The 26286-nt window shown below is 41.5% G+C and overlaps 1 long non-coding RNA gene across 2 annotated transcripts in view; it reads right to left on the reverse strand.

Moving 5' to 3' along the window:
• Positions 1-236: 236 nt before the first annotated feature.
• LOC123572830 (uncharacterized) overlaps positions 237-26286 on the reverse strand; it is a 49484-nt gene continuing 23434 nt past the window's right edge. Inside the window, exons 1-3 of one of the 2 annotated variants that reach the window (XR_006697379.1) lie at positions 10923-11045; positions 4999-5158; positions 237-806 (exon numbers count right to left, since the gene is read on the reverse strand). This is a non-coding gene — a long non-coding RNA (uncharacterized lncRNA). Of the gene's footprint in view, positions 807-4998; positions 5159-10922; positions 11046-26286 lie in introns of those variants that run through there. The other variant, XR_010586124.1, reaches the window with a different exon arrangement.

Genomic DNA, 26286 nt, shown 5'->3' on the forward strand with positions numbered 1-26286 from the left:
ATATTTTTTCAGTACTCTCATTTGGAGGTTCTCTAAGTTATTAAAACCCTGTAATAAAACAGGTGAAACATTAGGATATTTCCATGTCCCTTTTTGATGACTGGGCTCATGAGAAAGAGACAAGTTACTTAATTCTAAAAATTCATGTCAAAATTCTGAAGCAGGTTAGTGCCACTGTGCCAAAGACAAATGAAGCCTCTGTTCCATCCATCAGTTTATTGAGGTTGGTTATACAAAGGGATCCTTGTACAGTCCAGACATATCCATAATAAGGAAAATGCCTAAGTCGCTACTACAAAGCATCATTTAAAAAAAATTTATTGCTGTGTCTCCAAACCAGCTTCCAATTATTTATGAAATTATTCTAGGAAATTGGAGTAAAATGTGAAAAAAATAAAAGAACAAAAGTAGATAAGAGCCATTCATAGTCCAGTTAAGAAAGGAAGGAAAAGGGGCACTCTAAAGAGAATAGGCTATAAATCTTCGTCAAGGTTCTAGCATGTGAGAGCTGAAGGTCTGTCGTTTAGAATTTGTCTAAACGACAAAGAAGGAAGAACAGGGAGGAGCAGGCGAAAACCACAGCAATCCTGATTTTCCACTGTAAATCGTCGAGAATTCTTCATCATCCTGAAGGCCCATGAGAATCTAGTCCACTTCCTGTAGTGATGGTGCAGTGGAGCACTCAAGAACACAACTGTGGGGTCACGTGCCTGAGTCCAAATCCTGGCTTTCCAGTTTGGTGGCAACATCACTGTCACTACTAATCAGCGTAGTTACTTAATGTCACTGTGCCTCAGTATGCTCATCTATAAAACAGAAGATTAATAGCAATATTAGAAAAATTTTCTAATTACAATAACATCAAAAATAATAAAATAGGAATAAACTTAACCAAGGAGATAAAAGACTAGGACACTGAACTCTACAAAATATTGGTGAGGGCCGGGCACAGTAGCTCACTCCTGTGATCCTAGCACTTTGGGAGGCCAAAGTGGGAAGATTGCTTGAGGCCAGAAGTTCAAGACCAGCCTAGGCAACATAGTGAGATCCCATCTCTATAAAAAATAAAAACATTTTTAAAAAATGCTGAAAGAAATTAAAGACACAAACAGATTGGAAAGATACCATATTCATGGATTGAAAGGTTTAACATTGTTAAAGTCTCCATACCACCCAAAGCAATCTACAGATTCAGTGCAAACCTTAACAAAATCCCAATAGCATTTTTTTTTTTTGCAAAATTAGAAAAATTCATTCTAAAATTCATATGGAATCTCAAGAGACTTTGAGTAGCCAAACCAATGTTGAGAAAGAACAATACTGGCAATCTCATACGTCCTGATTTCAAATTTTACCTCAAAGCTACAGTAATAAAAACAGTGTGTCACTGGCATAAAGGTAGATGTATAGACCAATGGAATGGAATAGAGGGCCCAGAAATAAACCTTTGCCTGTTGGGTTGAATGATTTTTGACAAGGATGCCAAGGCCATTCAGTAAAGGACAGTCTCTCTAGCAATTAATATCAGAAAAACTCGATATCCATGTGCAAAAGAATGAAGTAAGACCCTTACCTTATACCAAATGCAAAAATTAACTCAAATGCACCAAAGACCTAAATATAAGAGATGGGCTGCATGCAGTGGCTCATATCTATAATCCCAGCACTTTGGGAGGCCAAGGTGAGAGGATCCCTTGAGCCCAGGAGTTGGAGACCAGCCTAGGCAACATAGTGGGACCCCGTCTCCACAAAACGTACAAAAATAAGCCAGGTGTAATGCACCTACAGTCCCAGCTACTCAGGAGGCTGAAGTGGGAGGATTGCTTGAGCTCAGAAGGTTGATGCTGCAGTGAGCCATCATCATGCCACTGCACTGCAGTCTGGGTGAGAGAGTGAGATCTTGTCTCTTAAAGAATAAGTAAACGTAAGACACAAAGCTCTAAAACTCTTAGAAGAACAGCAAGACTAAAAGCATGTGAAGCTCTTAGAACCTGTAACGAGTAAAACCCCTGCCTCAGTCATACATGGATGGCTCCATGGGGCAAAGAAAGGGCTGCTTACTTTACCTAGAGGTGTGGCAGATAGAGGGCTTATTCCCTACACCTAGTGAAAACAAGACCAAATTATCAGGCGAAAAAAATGTACAAGTCTAAAGACAGAAGGACCACTAAAATCACAAACTCTTTTTTTTTTTTTTTTTTTTTTTGAGACGGAGTCTCGCTCTGTCGCCCAGGCTGGGGTGCAGTGGCCAGATCTCAGCTCACTGCAAGCTCCGCCTCCCGGGTTCCTGCCATTCTCCTGCCTCAGCCTCCTGAGTAGCTGGGACTACAGGCGCCCGCCACCTCGCCCGGCTAGTTTTGTGTACTTTTTAGTAGAGACGGGGTTTCACCGTGTTAGCCAGGATGGTCTTGAACAAACTCTTAAGAATTGAATCAAATCTTGTAGTTCATGCTGCCAGTGGGGGGAAGACCCTGAACATCTGAAAAATTCCAGTGAAGGGAAACCTGCTACCTCACAGCACAATCCACTGCCTGTTTCAAACTCTAGCTCCTTGCCTGTTTCCTCAGAGTTAATTCTGCTTCTTTCCAGCAGCTTCTATTGGATGTACTGCCACTCTCTTTCAAGACAGTCTTAAACTGTATTTGGAGATAACTATAATGAACCTTTTGGCAGATGTTTTCCTGCTCACAGCCAGCAAAAGGTAGGCTCAGCTAGAAATAGATCAGGACTGTGTGATGCAGCTGTTAATGAAGAAGCTCACTCACAATGGGCCTGCTTTGTTGATGGCACAAGGGAGGTAACAGTCCTCCCATGTTCTGTGTATTTCAGAAAATCCGCTGAGCTTTGTGTGAATCAGTGAATTCCTGATGAATAAGTGAATGAATGAAGGACAGCTAGCATGAGGGGTCTAGAAACATATCATACAAGAAACAAGCAGTGGTGTTCATATTCCAAGTGTTGAAAAGAATACTAAATAAACCGATTCTTAATATCTATGTCTAAGCTTCCAGAGGACTGTTGTTGGGAAGAAGGAGCCTTTTCTTTTTAAACTTATTAATTCAGCTCTACTGCTGTAAGGGACATGCAATGGCCAGAAGAAGGATTGTTCTTACATAACATATATATATATGTGTGTGTGTGTGTGTGTGTATATATATATATATATATATATAGCTTTAGAGGTGAGAACTAAGACAAATGTGTGGAGCTTACAGTGATACTGACATAGGCTTAAATTAAGGAATACCTACTTTAAAATTAGAACCAACAAAGGACAACTCTTCCCAGAGATCTGAGCTCTTCCTCAATCACAGTGCTGCAGGAATGCTCTCCAAGGACACCTGTGTTAGGTGAGAAGAACCCCCGTGTGGTATCCAAAGCTGAGATCCTATGACTTCTGTGATGTCTCAAGGCAGCTTCTTCAGTTCTGCCAGCTTTGTGAGATATTATACCCTGATGAAACTCCTGTTCCTCACAGATTCTTCAGGAGCCCACAACAGAATGGATTTTATCCCTGTTTCTTAGGGTTAGAACTGATTGGCCAAAATGAAACTTTCTCCAGCGCTCATCTACTCTTACTGATGTATATTTTTGCTTAGAGGTTTTTAACCACACAGAATATCTACACCCTAGACATTATAGAGACTTCCAGACCCTGGAATGTGAGCGAGAGATGGATAATCTCACCAAAAGTTTCCTTAGACATGTGTCGATCATATTAAATAATGCTGTGGCACTAATACACATGGAATCTCCAAACACATAGATGGCATGTGTCCTGTCCCTAAATACCACCCCAGTGCCTTCTGGCCATTTTTCTGTTTACTGTACTACAACATGTAAAGGGAGGTGTCACTAACATGCACACACCAGTATCCACAGCCCGTGGGCATCCCAGCACCAAGGAGAAGGTCAATGGTAACAGCTGATTTTTCTAAATGAAAACTAAATAAATACACAAGGCAAGCACAAACATTCATTATCTTCAGGATGTATATGCTTGAAACAGACCTGTTATTCTATCACATCCCATTTAGAAAAATTTAAAACAATATAATACATAAATGCCTTTCTGAATTTAGGAAGAGAGAAACTGTATGGCTGAGTGGCTTGAAGCCTCTGATGGGGACAGAGATGCTCTGATGCTATTCTTCTTCCTAGTTTCCCAGCCTGAACTCGCTGGGTGACTTTAGGCAATGGGTCTGTCCTTCTGTGCCTTTGTTTTCTCGAAAATAAGGCACACATGAATAGCACCTTGTCTTCCATTCTGGGCTTTTGTGAGACTTGACAAAGGTTGTATCTCTTCTCTTAATCCCACTAGATTACTTCAGTTGGCTTCGTCGTGGTCCCTTGCCAGTAATGCACAAAGCCTTTAGACTATCACATCTGACCTCTGCACCGACCATGGAAAATCAATACGACTTTTTGTGCATGTGTATTTTCACCAATTAAATTTAAAATGAGGTGTTAAACAAGATTCTTGGTGTGCTTGACATCTAAGTCCCAGATTTGGCAAACGATAAGATCCTGCCCTTGGGAGCTAAGGCCTCAGATATAGTATCAGGTTAGTAAAGAAGCAGCTCCAAGGTTAACTCAATTGCTGAGACATTTATGGTACTTCTCTGTTGATTATTTACCTTGGGTGCTATTTTAGTGAGCTGCAATGACCTGAAAAGACAACACTGGGAAACCGATGATTCATCCTTTCGTAAGAACAGGGCACCTTCCCTAGGCAATGCAGTAGATTTTACTAGTGTTCTTCTTGAAGCTCTCTTAGAAAGGGATCTGAGCTTCTTGAGCTATACCATACTTCTGTCAACAATCATGTCAGGAAAAGGGCCCGGTAAGACATGCTCAAAGATTCTCTCTTCTGTTACTTTTGTTACTTTTATTACCAAATTACAGTCCATACCAAATAAGTCTCTGGGGATGGGACCCAGGCATCAGGATTTTTTGAAGCTCTCCAGGTGATTTATTGTCTTACCTTACTTGTCTTACCTTAAATGGAAAAATTAATCCAACTGTCCAAAATCCCCTATTGTCATCCATTCAACAGGCATCTGTCAAATTCCTGCTCTGCATTAGTCATTGAATTAGGTACTGAATAGAACTCGTAGAGAAGAAAATAGACATGGTTCCTGGCTTCTTGACACTTGCACTAGTGGAGAGATCATTGAGAAAACAAGGAAACAAGAAAATGAATAAATAATTATGAGTTGTGATAATTCTAACAAGTAAGCACACAGTGATATAGAATTACAGAGAAAGAAGGTGGAGATTATATTGGGTGGCGAGGTAAACCTGGAGGACCAAAGGATGGAGAGGTATCTTGGCTGGGAGTTCCAGGGAGGTAGTTCCTGGGAAAAAGGAATGGCATGTGTGGAGGCTCTGAGCCGGAAAAGTTGGACACATATGGGAATAAAGGAACTTTGTTGCTTGTTACTCAAAATGTGGTCTGTAGAGCAGCAACATCAGGATTCCCTGGGAGCTTTAGAGAAATGCTGAATCCCAGGCCCCACCCCAGACCAAATGAATCAAAATTTGCATTTTAACAAGATCCCCAGGTAACTTGTTTTCATATTATAGTTGAGGAGCACTGTCAAAAAGCATAGGTTCCAACTGTGGGTGCACATTGAAATCACCCGGAGAGCTTCAAAGAATCCTGATGCCTGGGTCCCATCCCCAGAGGCTTATTTGGTATGGAATGTAACTTGGACATCAGGATTTTTGTTAAGCTCCCAGGGGATTCTAAAATGCAGTAAAATTTGAGAATCACTTATCTGAAGAACAGCGCCTGGCAAAGGGTAAACACTTGATGAGTATTTGTGAATCAAACGCTTGACGCTGTAGATTTCCCAGAGATTCCCGCAAACAGGCTGCAGGCAGGCACGAATGCTACCCTCCTCCAAATGAGCGCACTGGAAGGGCTACGTTTCCCAGAAAAATGAAGCAAATTCATGAACCATTCGGAGAAATGAATTCAAGGATCACTATTCCAGGGACCAATTAAATTCTTCTGTCTGTCAGGGAGCCACTAATTTGGGCATTTTTGTAAATTCCCTGGAGTTGGAAGGAGATCTCGCTAGTGACTGGACACAGGTGAGGGAAAGCAACCCTGAGTTGGACTCATGGAAAGATGGCATGATTTTCAGATTTTCTTTCCCAACCACAGAGAGCCCACACCAGAGAAAACCCTCTTCAGGACAGTGTGGTGACATTCTTGACTAATGAGCTCAGAACAGAATGTCCCTGCCCTGGCATTATCAGGGAAGACTTGGGGGGTGGGGTGGGGGGGTGTGTGAAAGAGTACAGGGTGTGATCGAATGGAAGATGTGCATAGCACAGATCTGAGGGGAAGGCCCCTGGGTACTTTCTGCACCTGTGCGTCGCAAGCAATAACAGCCAAAAATGCGTGCGTACATTGGAGAGTTCAACACAAACACTGTGTCAAGGACCATTAGTGACCATGGGCACAGTCAGCTTCCCATTGCCCAAGAGTGGCCCGAGGAGAACGGAGAAGCGCAGAGCAACCCCTGCACTCACCACAGGAGGTTGCAAAAGATTTTTAGGAGAATAAGGTTCATTCATTTCCTCCTTGCCAGGGCCCTCAGCTTTCAAGGCCTCTTCGAAATACTGCTATACAAGGTAAGAAACAGTCATGCAAGTTGGGTAATAACGTAAATTGACACTGGAGGAAGGGGCAAGAAGGGAAATTTGGATGACACAAATCAATCTTTAAGGGCTTCCTCAACCTTGTGGGAAAAACAAAAGATTTTTATTTTTCGTAATAAAATAAGCAATATCCTGGCATGGGAGAGATACCATGAACCCCAAAAATAGCTGCATTAACCCTTTCTGGCTCTTCAACACACTACCGACTCAGTAGAATGAACAACTTTCTAGTTGGAAGCTGCCCATTCTGAAGTGTAGGCACTAAACAAAGTTATCGTGTTTTAAGGGTCACGAAGATGGCTTGGCTAAATGCGCCTAAGCAGAACTGAAGAATTACATGGGCTGAAGAACGCACAAATACATATCACTTTCTCACATATAAATGTCTTTGAAAATAAGAATGTCAAAATTCAATGTGAACTGAATAACTGAATATCAAGGAAACAGCATATTCTTTGGGGGTAAATGATTTTCCTCAATAACTTGTATTTAGTGTACTTCTTCTGTGGGCTTCCTAAAGAGCTGGAAATGCGGTCCCTGCAATGGTTGTGTGTACATGGTGCCCACCCATGAGTACAGCTGTGTAAGTTACAACTCTTGATGAGTTCCACACCTGCACGTGGACTGGGGCAAGAGACCAAAGAAAAACACACTAAGATGCTCCCTGGTTCCACTTTAAATTCATGACCACAAGCCTCACATGGACCTGAATACTGCCCATCAGAGTTACCGTGTGTTCACACCCCACTCTCTCCCACCATCTTTGATGTTTATTTCCCATCTTCTTTCTTCTAAAACGCCTCATCTCTCTTCCTTATCTCCCTATTTCAATTTTCTTAAGTAGAAATTAAAGAGAAACCCCCCATTCTGCCACCATCACCTTTACCCAACAACTGATATCTGTGCCAATCCATACATTCTGCTTTTTTTCTGTTTTGCCACAGATACGCTGTCATTACTGCTAACCAACAGCAACGATGACACTTAGGCGTTAGATCCCACCCCCTCCTGTCATCTCGAGGAGTGAGCCCTCTCTCCTGCATCATTGTCTCTCCTCCTTGTTAGAGAATTCCCATCAATATGTCAACACATTATAAAGCCTCCCATCTTTTTAATGCTCCTTTGCCCTCCTCATCTCTCTCCATGACCACCTAATTTCTCTGCTTCTCTTTAGAGCAAAACTTTTCAAAGGACTTTCAAAAGATTTGTTTATTCACCTTATCTCTACTTTTCTTCTTTATTCCTTTTTGACCCAAATCTAATCTGGTTTTTGTCCCCACCACTCATGTTAACTATGTGTATCAAGGTTACAAGAGACTTCTTCATCACTAAATCTAATGATCAATTCTCAATATTCATCATGTGCAAACTAGCAAAAGTCAAAACACTATTTGGCTTATTGGACTCTTAGGTCTTCTTCTAAATTTTGGACAGCTTCCCCATCTCTTTTGCTGCTTCCTCTTCATCAGCTCTAACTTTCAATTTGCAAATACCCCCACACTCTTCTCTCTCTGCCTACCCTCACCCCCTAGGTGATCTCATACAATTTCATGGCTCTAACCATCTCCTCTGAACTTTAACCTGTACATCCTCCTCCTTACTTGACATCTCCACTTGGATGTCAACTGAGCAAATTGAACTTACTGTGTCCAAATCCAGATGCTCAATTTTCCTCTCAAACCTACTCTTTTCTTTTCCCCAATCCCATTAAACAACAACTCAATTTTTGCAGTGGCTTGGGCCAAAGACCTTAGAATCATCTTTGGCTCCTCTCTTTTCCTTATTCCCCAACATCACAACATTTAATTAAGCAGTAAACTTCATAGGCTCTATCTTTAAAATATATCCTGAATGTAACTGATGATTTATTGGCACTTTTACCTCTGCTGTCCTATGTCAAGCCATCAACATCTCTCCCCTTGATTATTTTAGTCACATCCAATGTGATCTACTTGCTTCAATATTTGCCCCCTTATTTCTCCATAGGACAATAAGAGTGATCATTTTAAAATATACGTCCCTCCTCTGCTTAAAATCTTCTAGTGGCCAAAGCCTTTTAATGACCAACAAGTTCCCACACAACCTTGGCAGCCATGCCCCACCCTGTACCTGTGTAACTCCATCCCCTCCCCCACCTACTGCCATGCTTCTATTTTCTCATTCTGCTTCAGCCACAGCGGCCTCCTAGCGACTCCTAGACATGCCAAGCAAGCTCTTACCCTGCCGTTAGCTAAATAGTTTGCTACCTCTTGCCTAGTGGTGTCTTCTCAAGTGCTCCCTGATCAGCAAAACCTTCCCAATCACTTTTTGTAAAATATCAATTTCCATCCAGCATCTCCTTTCCCCTTTATCATGCTTGATTTTATACCTGTAGCACGTGATCACATTATATATCATATGAACTTCCTTACTATCTGCCTCCTTTCATTAGAAATTATCTGTTTAAGAGCAGAGATTTTGATTTCTTCTTGCCATATTTATAGCACCTAGAACAGAATTTGTCATGTAGTATGCACCTCAAAATTTGTCAAATGAGTGAATGAAGAAGTATAGCCAATTTAGTCATTGCAGCAGTGGAAAAAATATCAAACAAGTAAAATCAGTCTTTGCTATCAAAGCAGTTGTGTGCATGAACAAAGATAATTCCACAATACTGACCAAGAATCCCCTATATGCTAAGCATTGTGTTATGCAATGTAACGAGAAAACAATGGTTGTCTTTTACGGTTTCTTCAAGAAAACTAAACAGCAATAAGGAAGGTAACATGCAAATGGGTGGGGAGAAATGAGATAACACATTCAAGGAAAACATAGCAATTCTCAGCTGATAGGAGTATTATAGCATAAGCATTTATGGAGGTCCTGTTGTGTGCTTTTAGCTAACATTTATTGAACTCTTGTAATGTGCCAGGCAGGACATGAAGGGCTTCACAGGTATTAACTCATACACAGCTTTCAAGAATATTATGAGACACATATTATTTTAAATTCCATTTTATAGAAGACAAAATTAAAGCACAGAAACTCAAGTTAGTGACCCATGATAGCAGCACATTAAAAAAATGTAATTAGATAAATACTAAAACCACAAGTGTGCAGACTGAAAAGCAGGAAGAAAGTGGACCTATCAATGATCAAAGCGCATTTATTTGCTTATCATGTACTCAACATCGGGTACCATATGAAAACAATCCCATATAGTAAGAGTATTGCACTTTTGGAGGTGGTCTCCCCTTTTCAGAAGAGTTGCTATCGGGGCATTAGGGCCTTACAACACTGATTCTCAATGTTTAATAAAAATAGGAGTCCTGATAAAATGCAGATTAGGTCTGAGTAGGACCTGAGATTCTGCATTTGTCACAAACTCCCAGGAGGTGCTTCTGCTAGAGGCCCATGCTTGCTACCCTGAGTAGCAAGAACACAAACAAATTAGTACCCACATCTGAGTAAAAAAATAGGACGGGTGTGGTGTCTCATGCCTATAATCCCAGCACTTGGAGAGGCCAAGGCGGGTGGATCACTTGAGCTCAGGAGTTTGAGACCAGCCTGGGCAACATGGTGAAACCCTGTCTTTATCAAAAATACAAAAATTATCAGGATGTGGAGCCACGTGGCTGTGGTCCCAGCTACTCAGGAGGCTGAGGCAGGAGGATCTCTCAAGCCTGGGAGACAGAGGTTGCAGTGAGTCAAGATTGTGCCACTGCACTCTAGCCTGGATGACAGAATGAGACTCCGTCTCAAAACACACACACACAGACACTCTCTCTCTCACACACACACACACACACACACACACACACACACACGTTGACCAGTTTGTAAACGACAAGTAGAGAAGTCACCTCAAATGAGTGAAGAGTGGACTGTTGGGAAAGATAAGTTCTCTCTGTCCATTTTGACCATAAACCAAGGGAAAAGTTAAGATTGTCTGGAAAAACTTTTCAAGTGGACCACTGTGGCCAATTTTTATGTCATTTATAGTTTTCTAACAACAGTAGTCAGAGATGAAATTGGCTTCATCCCCAGGCCTTTAACTTATCTATTGTTCCCACTGGACTAGCAGCTCGCTTTTAAAATACCTTCTTGGTTTATCTTTAACCCAGAAGCATGGTGTTTTCCTGGTCTTTGGCTGGATCCCTGCTTCCTCAGCCTAAACAGAAGTCTACCCTGTGAGAGTCCCCTGCTGTGGGCACTTTTCCTGCTTTCTGCTAAAGGAATTCCAGAGAAACAAAAGCAGGGAGTCCGCTCACCCCTTCCAGCCCCCACCCGGGAGGCATTTTTGCTTTGAGATTCCACCTACAGGCTCCACGGGTGAAGTTTCCCCAGAGCAGAGCGCCTCCATTCCGTTCCTACTTAACAGGCATGGCGAGGTTAGAAAGTTAAGGGAGCCTGCCCTTCAGAGAATTTTGCAAAGATTAACTAATGCAGACAACAAGCCTCTGGAAGAGCAGAGAAATGTGAGGTCTACTTTATGGGGAAAGCTACCCAAGCCAGGAAGGGGCTTGATATTTCTATAGACAGGAGGAAGTTTCAAGCACAATTGGACAGCATCTCAGAATTGTGTGGATGTGTGTGTATAAGAAGTAAACATAAAAATCTACATAATATATATTATATGTTTATTATATATAATATGTATTTTACATATTATATATGACAGTATGCATACATACACATAACAGTGTGTGTGTGTCTGCATACATGTGTGTCTGTATATATGTCTGTGTATATGTTATGTGTATATGTATGTGTGTGTATATATACTGTTACATACACTGTTGTGGGCTAAACTGTGTCCCTCTAAGATTCATATATTAAAGTTCTAATGCTCAGTACCTCAGAAGGTGACTGTATTTGGAGACAGAACCTGTTAAGAGGTAATTAAGGTAAAATGAGGCTATATGTGTGGGTCCAAATCCATGACAACTGGTCTCCTTATACAAACGGGAGATGTAAGACACAGACATACACAGAGGGAAGACCTTGTGAGGACACAGGAGAAGATGGCATCTACAAGCCAAGGAGAGAGGTCTCAGGAAAAACCAAACCTGCCAACACCTTGATCTTGAACTTCCAGCCTCCAGAACTATAAGATAAATTTCTGTTATATAGGACACCCAGTCTGGTATTTTGTTATAGCAGGCCTAGCAGACTCTCTCTCTCTCTCTTTCACACACAAATGCACACACACACACACACACACACCACCCACGCGGGTTGGCCACTAAGTCTGGAAACACAGACAAACACATTTTAAAATATTTATTGTTTTCCCACTACAAAGCATGTTAAAATGATATTATCTAAGAGTTAAGATTTTATGGCCACCTCTACAGGCATTAACTTCTTGGCCTTCTCCCTGCACAGGGAGGAGGGAGGGTAAAGTAAATATCAAGTTAACCGATAAGGCTGAGAAGGAGCCTAAGAAGGCTACTGCACAGTGCTCAGCCAGATTTGGGGGTGAACGTTCCATTTCTCCGAGAATAGCTTCTTTACAGTTCCTTTTCCTCAGATGGCATTAGGCTCTCTTCAACCTTGTCCCATGGCGTGGCCACAATCTGCCCTCACTTGGCCTCTCACCAGGTGCCCTCCATGTGGCTTTGGACGTCTCCGTGCTCTGTGAATGCCCTTCCCAGACATTCTCCAGCAAGGCCTCAGCTGAGGGGGAGGCAGGGCAGGGCCATGCCTGTCTTGGGTTGGTTAATGATTACCAAGAATCTGGAAATCCTTCTACCATGGTTATGCACAGAAACTGAAACGTCAAATTAAAAACAAAACCCCTGAGATAAAAAGAAAGTGGGACTGAGAGGCAAGAGCCCAGTTTGATCAGTGAGGCTCTGGAAAAGCTGTGGTTTTGGGGAACAAGAAAAAGTTCCTGTTTTTTGTGACAGTAGTGATTATAAAAATAACAATGTCACCACTTCGTTCAATGAGGAAGTCCAAAAATAAGTATTTGGGGCAAGCTAACGAAGGACTTTCCATGACATATCTCAGGTCACAGAAAAGAAAGAAAGGGGAACTTCTATATTTAAAGGTCCTATTATGCCAGGAGCTATGTTTCTTTTTTTTTTTTTTTTTTGAGATGGAGTTTCACTCTTGTTGCCCAGGCTGGAGTGCAATGGCATGATCTCCATTCACTGCGACCTCCACCTCCTGGGTTCAAGCAATTCTCCTGCCTCAGCCTCCAGAGTAGCTGGGATTACAGGCATGCGCCTCCATGCCCAGCTAATTTTGTATTTTTAGTAGAGATGGGGTTTCACCATGTTGGTCAGACTGGTCTCGAACTCCTAACCTCAGGTGATCTGCCTGCCTCGGCCTCCCAAAGTGTTGGGATTACAGGCGTGAGCCATGGCTCCTGGCCTGTTTCTATAGTTTATCTCATGTCATTTTGACCATAATCATAAAAAGTAGACTTTATTATTCTTATTTTGTACAGGAAGAGCTGAGATGTTAGGTAATACAGACATTGTTGGTTGAATGACCCAGCAGACCTTCCCATCCTTTTCTCTCTGCTGCCTTTCTCAATGGAAGTTGGAGATGGTGCATATTCACCTTCTCTGCCTTCTTTGCAGCTATAGATGGCCTGACTACATGACAAAATTCTAACTCATGACATATATATGTATGCAGAAGACTGCTAAATTTACATCTATGGCCTGGACTTCTAGTCTATATCAGAACTTAAGTATCCAACTGCTTACTCAACATCCCTATTTGGGTAGCTACTAAGAATCTCAGCCTAACATATCCACTTCTGTTCTCCTGTACTTCCTGGCTATAGCTGCCTCTGTTTGTTCTTGTCATGCAAGTAAAGGGCAACTCATTGTTCCAGGTGCACAGGACTGCAAACTCAGCCACCCTTGCCCCTCTTTCTGTCACACTCTACATCAAGAGTAACCAATCTTTTGGCTTCCCTGGGCCACAATGGAAGAAGCATTGCCTTCGGTCACTCATAAATACACTAACAATGGCTGATGAGTTTTAAAAAATCACAAAAACATCTCATAATATTTTAAGAAAGCTTATTAATTTGTGTTGGGCTGTATTCAAAGTCATCCTGGGCCACATGCAGCCTGTGGGCCACTGTTTGAGACCAAGCAACAGCTTGTCCTATATCATCAATCAATCCTTGGTCTCTGCTAGCTCTACTGCTGCCATACTGGTCCAAGTCACCAGCATTTCTAGCTTAGAAGCCTCCTAATGGGTCTCCACGTTTCCATCCTGCCACTCCCTCCCATGTGGTCTCAACACAGTACCCAGAGTGAGTCTGTTAAATGTAAATCAGATGGTGTCCCTCCTCTGCTCACAACAGTCTCATGGCTTCTTATCTCACTCAGAGTAGAAGCCAAAGTCATTCAGAAGCTCAGAAGGCTCTACAGGACATGGCCCCCTCACTTTCTCCTCCCCCATGCCCCCAACTCCCTCTGCTTCAGCTACGCTAATCTCCTTGCATCAGACCTTTGCATTTGATACACTGTCCTCCTCCCAGGAAAATATTTGCCCAATTTATTTGCATGGTTTACTCTTAACACCTTCTTGTCTTTATTCCAATGTCACCTTCTCGGTAACAGCTTTTCATTCTATTAAAAATGCAACCTCTCCCCACTACCACCACCTGGAACAGCCTCCCTTCTTCCTGGATTTATTTTGTCTATAGCATCTATCATCATCTACTACTACATATTTCACAATTTATCTTGTTTACTGTCTTTCTCCACTTCCCACTAGAGTGTCACTTTCATTTCAGCAAAGATTTTGTTCTGTTCTGTTAACTGCCAGAGCACTTAGAAAAATACCTGGCCTGTAGTAGCTTCTCAATAAATATTTCACTAATTAATTAATTAGTTATTTAATGTTAGGAGATTTGAGGGAAATAATTTGGCTTCTTAAATAAGAGACAGGCATCAGAGGAGTAATTCCTGTCTTTAAAAAGGATGAGAATACATGAGCAAAAGTATAGAAGGAAGTCTTATGTCATATAGAGCCACTGAAGTTTCACCTGCATTCTCTTACCTCCAGACATCCCACTGTGTAAGGAAAACAGCACCTTATTTTCTTAAACTAGGTGTCAGCAAACTATGCCCCACAGACAAATTCTGGCACCCTGCCTGGTTTTGTAAATAAAGTTTTATTGGAATACAGTCAGGCCTATTCATTCATGTCAATGGCAGCTCTTGGGCTGCAAGAGTTATACAGCCCAGAAAGCCTAAAAGATTTACTATCTGTACCTTTACAGAGAAACTTTGTTAACTCTTTATTGTGGCAAGTGTCAGCTGAAGTTTCTGTTGGTATCAGTCAAATGCATGGTGTGCTTCTCAGGTGTCCTGCTGCAGGGAGCTCACCTGAATGCTGGCCCAGTCACTGACTTCTGGATCCCCAACCTCATTCTCAGAACCACACTTCCTCCAAACTGCTCTTACCCAGTGGCTGAGCACAGATGCTATTTTTGTGAGATGCAGGTCTTCTTGCCACTTTGGCTAGAGGACTCCCATCAACCTGGCCAAAACTTTCCTGCAACTGCTCTGGAATCTTAGAGTTCCCCTAACCAGCACTTCTTCCTTCCTTCTTCCCTTCATAGGGGTCAGACCAACATCATGGCCTAAGGGGCTCCCTACTTACTCCTTTTTCCTTTAAACTTCATGGGTGTTTCTTCCAATAAATCTGTTATCTTGGCTTCTGCTTCTTAAACAACCCCAGCTAATAAACATTCCTGCTTGGTAGACTGCAGTCATGGAACTGGTACAATACAATCCTTAGATTCAAACTAATACCTCATGGTGTTGGGAAAGCATGCAAAACTCATGCTTTCCCAACACTACTCAAATAGTACCATATCCCTGGACACTTGCTTTGCCTTCCTCCTTATGTTCATTTATTCAGCAAGGAAAACACAAGAACATTTATGCTTATGGACCACATTTTATTCACATGTATACTCCGTCACCTAACAGAGCTTGTCAAACAGTTGGCAACTTTACAAATATTGCTTGGATGAATGAATAAGTGGATGAACAAACATTTGTTGAATATCTAAAATGTGTGCATTTGGTTTAAAGCTTTACTGTGTTCACAATTCAACTTAAGGGACAGTATACAAATGACAATGTTCAAGAACAACTCAGCTGTGTTGTCTAAAATGTATGAATAGGTAAGAGCAGTAGACGATAGGATCAGCAAGGAGGTCACTGCAATAGTAATGACCAGATGTGATAAGGGTCAGAATTTGGTCGCACAACGAAAGTTGAAATAAAAGGAAAATGAGAGCAAGGTTTTAGAAAAATGAGTAATTGACACGCAATTAATTGGTCACAGAAGTCAAGCAAGACTAGAGAGCAAGTTGCCTCAAAGGTTCTGAACCTGGCTGCCGGGAAGACAGATAGCACCATTTGCCAAAATGAAGACTTTAAGGAGCTACTGTATGAGGCAGGAGTTTGTGAATTCTGGTAGGAAGCAGAGGATCATTTAAATAAAGCTATTTAAAAGATGATTGAAGAAGTGAGATTAGCTCTTGCAAAGGGCTGTCAGGACTAGAGACAGTCTTGAAAGTAATTCCACTAAGAGAGGACAGTAGAAATTATGAGAATGAATGAGCTCTTGGGTGAAGAGTATGTAAAAAGACAAAAGTAAAAGTGAAATCTAGATTCCTTGGCCAGAGGTGGTGGCTCACAGCTGTTATCCCAGCATTTTGGGAAGCCAAGGCAGGAGGATTACTTGAGGCCAAGAGTTTGAGACCAGACTGGGCAACAGAGTGAGATCTCATCTCTACAAATTAAAAGAAAACTTAGCTAGCATGTGGCATGTGCCTATAGTCCCAGCTACTCCAGACGCTGAGGCAAGAGGATAAGTTGAGCCCAGGAGTCCAAGGCTGCAATGAACTCTGATTGTGCCATTGCATTGCAGCCTGGGTGACAGAATGAGATCTCATCTCTATTAAAAGAGACAAAAGAGTGATCCTTGCATTTAGGAGGTGGGAAGAGAAGAAAATGCCAATAAAGAAAATGTGAAAGTAGTCAAGGGAAAGATAAGAACCAGAATTGCGACATGATCCAGAGACTAAGAGAAAAGAGAATTTTAATAAAAGAGCAGTCACTGATAGGAAATGATGTGGAGAACTCAGAGAGCTTGGACAAGTTGGTTCAGATGTTTGGTACCAAATGAAAGGGATTAAATAAATGAAAGCTTGAAGGGTCCCCATGATCAGTCATCAGCTTATCTGTTTGGTATGTGTTTGTGTTTGTTTTCTTTTTCTTCAAAGAAAAGTAGATTGTTCAGGTCTTCAGCAGAGATTAAAGTCTCAATGGAGGTAAAAAAAATTGAAGAGGATAAAGAAAGGGCTGAATGAGACAGCAAGTTCCTGGAGGAGGTAAGATGGCAGAAGGCAGAGAATAAAAATAAGGAGTCTAGCTTTGGAAAGGTAAGTGAAACAACTGTTCCTCTAAGTCAGAAAGGAAGGATTAGGGCATATAGAGAAATATTCTCCATGCTATCCCTTCTCCACAACAGAACAGAGCTGTATTTGGAGTATTACTCAGCACCAGGGCTCTACTGTAACTTAATTTCCATGTTGGCCAACCCTGAAATAAGGTTGGTCTAATCTAAATGAATCTCTCATCTACGTACTCTTATCCAACCATATTGGCACAGAGCCTTATAGATGTACCTTCTTTTTTTATGTGAATAAGCTGTGTACTCTTTTTAAAAACAGCATGATCATCCAGCTAAAACTTATATGACTCTCCAGACTGAAAGTGGTATGTTTTAAAAAGTCATCACACATGAATGCAGGAATGTCCCTGATTACTTAAAAAAAAAAAAGAAGAAGAAGAAAGAAAAGAAAATGATAAAAAATAGTAAGCAAAGAACGATGGTCAGTGCATCTGAGTGATAGATTTCTGAGAAGGTCATTCACACTTGCTTTTAAATGGTGATCTCACTAATAAATTTCCTGTGGACAGAAAAGAAGCCATTAAAACAGACATTTATTCAATGTCTTACAAGTTTCACGTAGGTTTCAAGTTACCATTATAGAGACGCCTAAGGGCAAGTCAATTGGACAGTGCATATATTGCTTAGTAGTCTTAAAGTCTTAAGCCAGCTTTCAAAGATCTGATGAATGCCTTTTCTCAAATGGATGCTTCAAGATACAATCAGTTTCTTCAATAGTCTTTTTCTGACTATTTTTTTTCTCATTTTTCTGGAGTCTTGAATTATTATATTTTAATGTGGAAGTGTGCCAGAGTGAAGTCGGTTGAGTCAGAAGTATTAACGCAAGTGACAGATCTTCTCTACGGGGAGATAGGGACACACCGGGGAAGAGGAGAATAGGGAATAGGGAATGGGGCCCAGGAGGGTCATCAACATTGTTTATTCATATCAAGAAAAAACTGGCCAGGGGCAGTGGCTAATGTCCATAATCCCAACAATTTGGGAAACCAAAGTGGGAGGACCACTTGAGCTCAGGAGTTTGAGACCAGCCTGGGCAATATAGTGAGATCTCGTCTCTACAGATTTTTTTTTAAGCCAGGTGTGAGGCCAGGTGCAGTGGTTCACACTTGCAATCTCAGCACTTTGAGGGACCAAGGTGGGCAGATTACTTGAGGACAGGAGTTTGAGACGAGCCTGGCCAACATAGTGAAACCCTGTCTCTACTAAAAATAGAAAAAATTAGTTGGGTGTGGTGATACATGCCTGTAATCCCAGCTACTCAGGAGGCTGAGGCATGAGAACCACTTGAACCGGGAGTTGGAGGTTGCAGTGAGCTGACATTGTACCACTGCACTTCAGCCTGAGTGACAGAGTGAGACTGTATCTTAAAAGAAAAAAAGCCAGGTGTGGTGGTATCTTTTCTAAATACTGATACAGGGCCCCATCCCAGACCAGTTAATCTGATCTCTGAGGGTGGGGGCTCATGCATTGGTATTTCTTTTGAGATGCTCCATCCAAGTGGTTCTACGGTATAGCCAGAGTTTATTGATCTTCAGGTTGAAGGTTGCTTTATACCAACCCTTCAGCATTCTAAGACTCGCTGACTCACCCCAAGGCTCACATGCCCAGGAGGAAGGAAGAATTCATTCAGATGGCTTCATGCTCACTTCATGCCCACAAAATAAAAATAACAATAAATAAGAAGACTTGGCCAAAGCCAAGTGTGTGCTTTTTTCCCCTTCTTACCATTTATTTTTCAATTAAAAAAAGTATTTGTTGAGGTATAACATTGGTACAATTTGATGAATTTGTTGGTTTGCTGGTTTTTGAGATGAGATCTTACTATACTGCCCAGGCTGGTCTTGATTGGTCTTGAACTCTTGGGTTCAAGCGATCCTCGAGGATCCTTGAGCCTAAGAGTTCAAGACCAGCCTGGGCAACATAGCTGGAACTACAGGTGCATGCCATGGCACCTGGCTTGAATTTTTGCATATATACACACCCACGTAGCCATAACCCAGATCAAATGTAGAGTATTTTCAGCCCCCACACCCCTCGGACACTGGTCCTACTATTTTGTGAGGCTATAGGAGGTCAGCAGAATCTGGCAGATGCCTGTGTCCAGTGACTGACATGTGATTTTCTAATTGTATTGTTGCATCCCATAGCTTTTCAAAATAAATAATTGGATGCAATTTTCTCATTTCTCTTGCCATTAGGTATGATTCAGAATTTGTTTTGGCTCCTACTTGTGAAGTTATCACACATACTCTTTTTGTTCCTTTGAAAATCATGTGCCGAATATTCCCTTTGGGCCTCAGGGATATTGATTGGATGTGCCCGCTCCACACTGGCTCTTGAGGGCAAGAACTGGGCCTATCTTTCTCACTCCTGCTGTATCTGCAGCCCCTATGTGCTCATGAACATTTGTTGAATGAAGGCTGAATAGAAGAATGGTATATGGGTAGTGTAAAAAAACAGTAGATGACATATTCTCTGACTTTAAGAGGTTTCTTTATCATGTAGATGATGGAGGTACATTGTAAAGTTTGATTGAGGTACATTCCAAATGCACTGGAAGCATGTTGTGAATAATTATAAAACAAAACATCGTTGGGCTCAAAATTACTTAATTTTGACTCAAATTTCAATAGACTAAAAACGTACTGGGGACAGGGAAAGCAAAATGAAGAAGTAATCAGAATGGTAGCCTAATTAAAGGAGAATGGTTTCATGGATCATGAGTTCAGGTCTTGAGAGATGCAGAGAGAAAAGGGAAGAGAACATTCCAGATAGGTGCAAAGATTCGTGCAAAAATGTAAGGGCAAACATCTAGCAACACTTACCAAGTGAGATGAAAGCATATTGAGTTGGATACAGAAAGGTGAAAATAACAGGGGAAAGAGAGAAGTTAAAAAGTAAGCCAGTTGTTGGAGACCTTAAGTAATAGGCTTTAGTTTTTGGTGATGAATCGCTGGATGTGCTGCAAACAGCATATGCCGGAGCTTTTTCTGGCAGCTGTGCAGAAAGCAGAGAGGAAGACTGGATGTAGGTAAATGATTAGGAGGCTGCTTTCCCAATCCAGACATGTACCCAATTGTGGGTGGCAGTAAGCAGGTACAATTAGTAATGGTAGTAATGAACATGAGAAAGAGAAGATGAAGGAGGTCGAGGTGTTCAATGTCACATTAAAGATGCTGGTATTAGTCATAGAAATGGGAAATTTGGGACTGAGTGGCCACCTAAGGGAGAAACTGACAGTCATTCTCAGCTATTCTCTTAGCTGAGGGCACGTGAACTGCCTGGTGTTTGAGCAACACCAAAGGTAACATTCAGAATGACTGTACTGCAGTGAGACAAAAAGGCAGATAATCCTGCTCACTCCATTGCCAGGCCTGGGATATTTTGAATCAAAAAGCCTAAAGTTGAGACTATTTAAATGCCATTTATTATCTTCTAGACATGTTTAATGTATTCATACACATGCCCTCCAGGAGACTAATGAAAGAGACAATTAGGATGCTTATAGAGAAACACGTGGGACCACCACTTTCTGGTCAGGTAGATTGAACCTTTGCAACTTGAAGGTTTGACTGACATCGTGACTGCAAACACTTGACTATCCCTGATTTGGTGCCATTAAAGGAAAACAAAAGAGCTTCTTACAACTGCACATCAAACTTTTATAGCACTGCAAGTTAGACAGTGGATGATTGTGTCCATTTAAAAGGTGCCAAATGATTGATAACTATGTTTATGTCTTATTTGTAGATATGCAAGCAAAGATAAACACAATTGAAATGCATTCTTTGGGTTGGGAGTTGATCACAGGCTAGAATTTATGAAACCTTTGCCTGCCCTAAACAGCATTTATTTCATAATTATCCAAATGCATAGCTGGTGGTCCCTTTTTCCCAAATTATCAAATACCAAACATTACTGGAGGCAGAAAAGCAGAATGCAAGGGGCCATCACAAGAATGGTAAACCCATTCTCAGAGAGAGAGTGAGAGAGTAAGCTCTGCCTCTTGGGTATTCAAGCAGTGAACCATGTATGTGAAAAGAATTTAGCTCAGCCAGGCCTCACCAGGCTCTCCAGGGAACATAGTGTTCTCACAGCAGCAAAGAAGGAAACACAAGAATGACGTGGCCTTTTCTGCCAGGAGCATCTACAGTAAATTGTTCAGGTAATTTATGTCACTAAAGTACATAATTTGTCATCTTCCAGACAGTAAAACAACACATACACACACACATATTCTTTTAAAAAGAAAGGAAAATATGAAGGAGTCAAAATAGAGCAAGTAATAATGCTCTCTGCAGTATGACTCTAAATGCATAATGTTGCCACTATGATTTTTTAAAAATGAAACGAAATATTCCCAGTATAATATATTTGTGCCCCTTCTGCAGATATTAAAAAATAAAAATGTTTTCTTGTCACTAAAATATCTTAGTGCATTTTTAATTTGGGTATGCCATTTCATTTTGGAGGTGGAGGACACCACCATAATAAATGGAGCACATAAATATAATATAATAAAATCCAGAGTTGTTGCTTTTTCATGATTACATTATAGTCAGTCAACTGCTTTTGTGTGGAAACTATTTAGATCAATTGCACTGATTAAATCATAGTCACACAAGTTCACAATAGGTTACAAACCTTGATGCGCATAGAGACTCAGAGGAATATTAATCATTTCAGACATACTTTGCTTCTGTAAGTCAATCTTAGATTCCAGTTGGTGAAAAAAAAGAAAAGAAGAAAGAAGGAAAAACTGTTACAGTTCAAACAATATTGTGGGAATTGGCAAAAATGCAGCAAACACTAAAGGAAATCCTGTGAAGGCTCTTGAGTCAAAGGTTGCATAACTGTAGTTGGAACTGGCCCTAAGAAATGTTGCACAACCACATTAAAAAGTGGACAAAGGGTCAAGCACAATGGCTCACACCTGTAATCCCAGCACTTTGAGAGGCTGAGGCAGGTGGATCACATGAGGCCAGGAGTTTGAGACCAGCCTGGGCAACATGGTAAAACCCTGTCTCTGCTAAAAATACAAAAAATTAGCCAGGCATGTGGCACACCTGTAATGCCAGCTACTCGGGAGGATGAGGCAGGAGAATCACTTCAACCCAGGAGGTTACAGTGAGCCAAGATCACATCGCTGTACTCCAACCTGGGTATCAGAGCAAGACCAAAAAAAAACCAAAAATGAAAACAAAAACAAACAAAGTGGACAAAGAATGCGAACAGACACTTTTCAAAAGAAGACATACATGCAGCCAACAAGCATATGGAAAAATGTTCATCACTAATAATTAGAAAAATGCAAATCAACCACAATGAAATACCATCTAACACCAATCAGAATGGCTATTACTAAAAAGTCAAACAACAACAGATGCTGACAAGGTTGCAGAGAAAAGGGAACCCTTATACATTGCTGGTGGTAGTTTAAATTAGTTCAGTGTTGTGGGAAACAGTGTGGCAATTCCTCAAAAACCAAAAACAAAACACCATTCAACCCAGAAATCCCATTACTGGGTATATACCCAAAGGAATATAAGTCATTCTAACATAAAGACACATACACTCATATGTTCATCACAGTACTATTTACAATAGCAAATACATGGAATCAACCTAAATGCCCATCCATGGTATGCTGGATAACAAAAATATGGTACATATACACCATGGAATACTATGCAGCCACAAAAAAGAATGAAATCATGTCCTTTGCAGGAACATGGATGAAGCTGGAGGCCATTATCCTTAGCAATCTAACACAGGAACTGAAAATCAAACACCAAATATTCTCACTTACAAGTGGGAACTAAATAATAAGAACATATGGTGCTATGGTTTGGATTTGCATCCCCACCCAAATCTAATGTTGAATTTTAATCTCTAGTATTGGAGGAGGGGCCTGATGAGAGGCAATTGAACTGTGGGGGTGATTCCCCCTTGCTGTTCTCATGGTAGTGAGTAGTGAGTGAGGTCTCACAAGATCTCATCATTTAAAAGTATGTAGCACTTCCTCCTTCACTCTCTTCCTCCTGCTCCAGCCATGTAGGACATGGTGGCTTCCCTTTCATCCTTCACCACCCACCATGATTGTAAGTTTCCTGAGGCCTCTCTAGCCATACTTCCTGTACAGTTTGCAGAAACATGAGCCAATTAAACCTTTTTTCTTTATAAATTACCCAGTCTCATGTGGTTCTTTATAACAATGAGAGAATGGAATAATACAGAAAAATGGTGCTGGGAGTGGGATATTGCCATAAAGATACCTGAAAATGTAGACGCAGCTTTGAAACTGGGTAGTGAGCAGAGATTGGAACTGTTTGAGGGGCTCAGAAAAAGACAAGAAGATGAGGGAAAGTTTGGAATTCCTAGAGACTTGTTAAATTACTGTGACCAAAATGCTGATAGTGATATGAACAATGAAGTCTAGGCTGAGGTGGTCTCAGATGGAGATGAGGATTGTATTGGGAACTGGAGTAAAGGTCACTCTTGCTATGCTTTAGCAGAGACTGGAGACATTGCGCCCCTGCCCTAGAGAGCTGTGGAACTTTGAACTTGAGAATGATGATTTAGGGTATCTGGTAGAAGAAATTTCTAAGTAGCAAAGCATTCAAGATGTGGCCTTCAAGATGTGGCCTGGCTGCTTCTAACAGCACATGCTTTTATTTGTGAGCAAAAAAGAAATGATCTGAAACTGGAACTTACGTTTAAAAGGGAAGCAGAGCATGAAAATTTGGTAAATTTGCATCCCAGCCATGTGGTAGAAAAGAAAAACCCATTTTCTGGGGAGGAATTCAAGCCAGCTGCAGAAATTTGCATAGGCAAAGAGAAGCCAAATGTTAATAGCCACGACAATGGGGAAATGCCTTGAAGGCATTTCAGAAACCTTCACAGCAGACCCTCCCATCACAGGCCTGGAGGCCTAGGAGGGAAGAATGGTTTTGCAGGTTGGGCCCAGGGCCCAATTGCCCTGCATTACCTCGGAACACTGCTCCCTGTGTCCCAGCCACTCCAGCTCCAGCCATGGCTAAAAGGGCCCCATATATGTCTCTGCCCCAGAAGACATAAGCCATAAGCCTTGGCAGCTTCCACATGGTGTTAAGGCTGCATGTGTGCAGAGGACAAGTGTTGAGGCTTGGTAGCCACTGCCTAGATTTCAAAGGATGTATGAAAAACCTGGATGTTCAGGCAGACATCTGCTGCAGGGGCAGAGCCCTCATAGAGAACCTCTACTAGGGCAGTGTGGAGGGGAAATGTGGGGTTGGAGCTCCCACACAGAGTGCTCACTAGGGCACTGCCTAGTGGAGCTGTGAGAAGAGAGTCATCATCTTCCAGACCCTGGAATGGTAGCTCCATCAACAGCTTGCACCATGTACCTGGAAGAGCCGTAGGCACACAACACCAGCCCATGAAAGCAGCCAAGGGGGCTGTAACCTGCAGAGCCACAGGGCCAGAGATGCCCAAGGCCTTGGGAGCCCACTCCTTGCATCAGAGTTGCCTGGATGTGAGACATGGAGTAAAAGGAGATTGTTTTGGAGCTTTAAGATTTAATGACTGTCCTGCTGAATTTCAGACTTGCATAGGGCCTGTTGCCCCTTTGTTTTGCCTGATTTCTCTCTCTTGGAATTGTATATTTACCGAATGGCTGTACCATCATTGTGTCTTGGAAGTAACTAATTTTCTTTTGATTTTACAGGCTCATAGTCAGAAGGAACTTGCCTCGTTTCAGGTGAGACTTTGGACTATGGACTTTTGAGTTAATGCTAGAATGAGTTAAGACTTGGGGGACTGTTGAGAAGGAATAATTGTATTTTGCAATGTGAGAAGAACAGGAGATTTGGGAGGGGTAGAGGCAGAATGATATGTTTTGGATTTTTGTCTCCGCCCAAATCTCATATCAAAGTGTACTCCCCAGTGTTGGAGGAGGACCCTGGTGGGAGGTAACTGAATCATGGGGGTGGATTTCCTACTTTCTGTTTTCATGATAGTGAGTGCGTTCTCACGAGATCTGGTGGTTTAAAAGTGTAGAGGACCTCCCTCTTCATTCTCTTCCTCCTGCTCCAACCATGTAAGATGCACCTGCTTCCCCTTCACCTTCCACCATGATTACAAGTTTCCTGAGGCCTCCACAACCATGCTTCCTGTTCAGCCGGCAGAACTGGGAGCCAATTAAACCTCTTTTCTTTATAAATTACCCAGTCTCAGGTAGTTTTTTATAGCAATGTAAGAATGAACTAATACTCGTGGACAGAATGAGGTGAACAACAGACACTGGGGCCTGCTTGTGGGAGGAGGGTGAGGGAAAAGGAAAAAAATAAACTGCTAGGTACTATGCTTAGTACCCAGGTGATCAAATAATCTGTATACCAAATCTCCAAGTTACAAGTTTACCCATATAACAAACCTGCACATGTACCCCTGAACCTAAAATAAAAGTTAAAATATTAATTTAAAAAAAAAGAAATGTTATGAATGAGGCAAAGCGTGTCTAGATGCCTCCTTTCTTTTAGCAAGCATCATTTCCAGGATCTCCATGTATCTTCAGATTGTCTCTGTCTTAGCCATGTGCATCCTATCAAATTCTGGTGATTAGAGCATGAAATTGGGACACCACTCCCCAATGTTGTAAGAGGGACCAACTATAGGCCTTCTGTGGGGGAGTAAAAAACATAATCCTGATCCATATGGGTGACTTACTTATGATTTCTGGAAATGTTGGTTTCCATGGCATGGAAATAAATTTGAGGTTCATTTTCAGAGTGGCTTCTCTCAATGTTCTTATATGGTATATATAGGTGATAATGACCAGAAAAGATAAAAGTATAATTACACACAACTTCATAACTATTAGATACAAGTATAGCTTTCTCAGGACAAAATATAGAAATGGCCTTTTAGATGGTGATGTGGGAAAGCGAGAGCTGATGTAAGGAAGAACAATGGCCATGGGTAGATTGAGAGTATGGAGAGTGGTGGAGAGTATGGAGAGTATGGAAATTTAAAAAGACCTTTCTAAATTTCGAAGGTCATTTTAAAAAGAATGAAGGGCAAGGAAATGTGATCAGTAGACTGTTCAGAGGATCATTAGCAGAGGAGAATGAAAAGACAAATCACTAGGCCCTCTTGCCCATCAGGATCGTATATAGTCTCTGTTTGCAA

The sequence above is a fragment of the Macaca fascicularis genome, chromosome 4 (genome assembly GCF_037993035.2).
Source record: "Macaca fascicularis isolate 582-1 chromosome 4, T2T-MFA8v1.1".
Lineage (NCBI taxonomy): Eukaryota > Metazoa > Chordata > Mammalia > Primates > Cercopithecidae > Macaca > Macaca fascicularis.